This window comes from Grammomys surdaster, unplaced genomic scaffold, assembly GCF_004785775.1.
Source record: "Grammomys surdaster isolate TR1022 unplaced genomic scaffold, NIH_TR_1.0 126531, whole genome shotgun sequence".
Taxonomy (NCBI): domain Eukaryota; kingdom Metazoa; phylum Chordata; class Mammalia; order Rodentia; family Muridae; genus Grammomys; species Grammomys surdaster.
In genome coordinates this window covers 12,903,525-12,907,095 of record NW_021621323.1, presented here as the reverse complement: position 1 = coordinate 12,907,095, position 3,571 = coordinate 12,903,525, and the positions used below count along the sequence as shown (strand labels likewise).

The following is a 3,571-nucleotide window of genomic DNA, read 5'->3' as shown; positions in this document are numbered from 1 at the left end:
CTCTCTCTCTCTCTCTCTCTCTCTCTCTCTCTCTCTCTCTCTCTCTCAGGCTGGTCCACATTGGATTTGCAGCTCTCCTCAGCAGGTATCTCACAATTCTGGCGTCTCCAACATCTTTGGGTCTTTTAACACGATCCAGGCTTTACCTTCACAGATTCACACAATGGCCTCTCTGGGCTTCTATCCAGAACATCCCAACACAGAACTGGCCTCAATGGCTTTCCTTAGCCACAGAGAAAGATTCCACAACTTTTTTCTTATGTTCTCGACTGTAAAACCAGTACCACCTGGCTGAAGCTGCCACATAACTGTGTTAATGAGGAATTATGTGCAACCCATATCCTGGGGATTGGCAGTCATTATGGGGGCAGAAGCAGAACCAGTGACAATATCAATGGGACAGGAGAGCTTTGACAAACTTTTACCTAATTTTAAAACAGGAGTAGAATTTGTGTATTTCAAATTGTAGAAGGAGTCATAGGAATGTGCTGAGTTGTGGGTATTTGATATTATTTTCACATTAAATACTAAGTCACTCAACATTATGTTGGGAAACCTCTTTTTGTATCAAGAACATATATGATGCTGCTGGCTTTTGACTTAGTAAACAATTCAGGCTTAGCTCTTGGAGTATCCACTTCCCTAAAGAGCTGAGTTCAGTCTCACTGTACTTCCTATGAACCCACACCACCCAGAGCCTCTGGCTCAGTCAAGGGAGGCTACCTAAGGGTAAGTTGAGGTCTACAGTAAAGTCACTGGAGAGGAGACACTGGCGGCCATGAGCAGCTCCTAGTGCAAAGAGCCTCACTCCTTGAGGACATCTTGACAGAAAGATGGGTTTGTGGGATGGAGAAATGGCTCACAACAACAACAACAAAAAAGGATGAATTTTTGGTCCCTTTTCAAAAAAGGAAAAAAGGAAACCACAACTGGGCACAGTAGCACTGGGTAGACTGTGACAGGAAGTGTATGAATCTGAGGCCAAGCTATACAGGGAAAGGGGTTTTCCTGTTTTGTTTTTTCCTTTAAGGAAAATATAGAAGTTGAGAAGGGGGTTGGGGAGAAAGAATTAGGGAAAAAGGGAGTTGGAGGAGGAAAAAGAAGAAACCAAACATGAATTCCATCAGTCATGCTGATGCAGGATGTTTAAGTCACATTCTCTCTGCTTTCCTTTCTTAGCACATTCTTAAGAGCAGCACATGCTGGGCCCAGCTAACTAACGGGACTGCCTAAGATTTGACTTTGAATTAAAAAAAAAAAAAGCAAAATCTGAGGTAATTTTGTAAAATAATCTCATTGAAAAACTGCTTTTAATGGTCTCATAGGAATGGACAACAATAAGGTATAATTAGAAAAGATGGCCTGATTTAGGAATGAGTGGTTTAAGATCATTTATTTCCTGCATGTCCTCTGGGGATCTTCAGAAGACTCAACAAACTGAAATTTTAGAAACCATCGGACACATTTCTGTTTGACTCGTGTCCAAGTCAAGGCTTTAGACTCATTCTGGGCCTTCTGCCACTTGTCAAGAAGTGTAGCTAGCAGAGATTACTGGAACGATACTGTAACTATCTGAACAGAGATAAGCAAAGGCCAGTAACAGCAGCTCCAGCCAAGTATTCCTCAGGCCCTGAGGCACCAGGAACTCTGAGGTGCACACTCCCTCCTGATTCTGGCGGGCCACAGGCTCATCTTCAGTTTTAAGATCCATTATTTTTAACTAGTTGTCAGGGTCAAGCCATTGTGACTGAGATTAGATTCTAATGCCGACCTACACGCTTACTTAAAGTTTCATTCCAGATCAATTAAGCCCGACAGTTCCGGGAAACGAAGAGAAAGCTCTCTGGCATCCTGAATTTTAGCCTGTATCTTCTCTGTCAATGTTATTAGTAGACCCTACTTATATATTAATGACATAAAGTAAAGGTTTCTACATGATTTCTGTACTCGTGTTAATGCACTTTGACCCTATTCACCACTTGCTTTATTACTCTCCTACCCTTCGTATTTTTTTCTACATTTTCTTCAACTTAACTTTGAAGATCAAAGAGTTCAGAGTGATTGAGCAGGATCACGATGCTGGTATTCATGAAGGCTAAGGCAGAAGGATTTTGAGTTGGAAGCTAGCCTGAGCTACATGACAAAACCTTGTCTAAACAGAAAACAGTTAACAACAAAGAGATTGGAGAGCAAGAACCCCATTTCTTAAGGTTATTTTATTTTGTGGGTTTATTTGGCACAATCAGTTGGGCAACGTCTTATCTTCCACCTGCTTTGATAACTGCTCAATCGAAAGAAGATACCGTGGCTGTCGCTTCTTCCAAGAAGAAATAATAAATGTTGATCATTAACCAACGAGATTACATCCCTTACTGGAATATGCCTCACTTAAAATGCCCAGCCTTGGCTTCCCAGCAGAATTTGAAAGAGAGAGAGAGAGAGAGAGAGAGAGAGAGAGAGAGAGAGAGAGAGAGCGAGCTGCAGTAGACTGGCCACAAGAGTCTACATCATTTTATTGTCACAGAAAAAGACCTCCCCTGAAATTAAGGACAGTCCAGACAAATAAATGGTTTCCATGGAATGACTGTGAGAATTGGTATGCAGATTCCCAAGCAGGGAGGACGACTAGAACATCCTTGGCAACATCTTCAGCCACTCTGGTTCTCTTCCCTCTGTTCTCCATCGCTCTCCTCCCTAAACAGAATCCCTCTCCTATCTATCTCCACATCTGTCTTCTGTATTTCCATCCCTATCTCCTTGAACTTCGGAAATTAGTGTCCTCTGAAGGACCTCCACGAGGCTGTTGCCCCTGTCACCACCCAACACTAGGTGCTGGGCGAAGAAAGGATGGTTAGCCGGAAGTGAGAGGTGAGGAGGCTTCTGGTTGGCTTGTACGCAGGGTGGCAGCATCACCAGGCAGGTTCCAATCCTATTTGGCTATGGCTGGACTCTCATCCACTCCCCACGCCTAGAGTTGAGCATCTGCAGAAAGTAGCTACTGTCGCCTGAGGCCTGAGAGCGGGCGCGCATCAGTCCCCAAGGAGTCCTCCACTCCCTGCAGGTCCACCACCCACGGCAGCTCTTAATCTGGAACCGACCCAGTTCCCTTCTTGTCAAAGCCCACCTCCCGGGTCACACGCCATCTAGAGCTGCTTCTTGTTGGAGAAGGTGCGGTCGCCCCCGGGTGCCCGGCGACTCAAACCGAGTCAGTCAGGAGACTTCGGAAAGGCGACAGGGGGCAGGGCTTCCTGTGGGAAAGGGCCGGAGGGCGGCGGCAGCCTCCTGCCTGGCTCTGCGGGGCTTTCCGCCGGGCGAGGGCTTGGCCGAGGTCACTCGCGAGAGGCCGCTCTTGGCGCGCCTGTGGGAGGCTGGGTGGCGCGGGAGGACGGGCGACCTGCGGGTTCGGCGAGCTCGCACGGCGCTGGCAGCGACGGTCCCCCACCGAGGCCGCGCCTCGCTGCTTCCACCAGAAGGCTCCGCAAGGCTCACGGACCTCCAAGTCCCCAGGTACCTATTGGTCACCTGTTTAGCTTGAGAGTGGGGACTGTCGCTTCCTTCTCTCTCCCCCCCC

General features: G+C 47.1%; 1 protein-coding gene across 2 annotated transcripts in view; it reads left to right on the top strand.

Moving 5' to 3' along the window:
• Positions 1-3,214: 3,214 nt before the first annotated feature.
• Tifa (TRAF interacting protein with forkhead associated domain) overlaps positions 3,215-3,571 on the top strand; it is an 8,719-nt gene continuing 8,362 nt past the window's right edge. Inside the window, exon 1 of one of the 2 annotated variants that reach the window (XM_028760510.1) lies at positions 3,215-3,507. The gene's annotated coding sequence lies outside the window, so the exon portion shown is untranslated. The remainder of the gene's footprint in view (positions 3,508-3,571) is intronic. The other variant, XM_028760509.1, reaches the window with a different exon arrangement.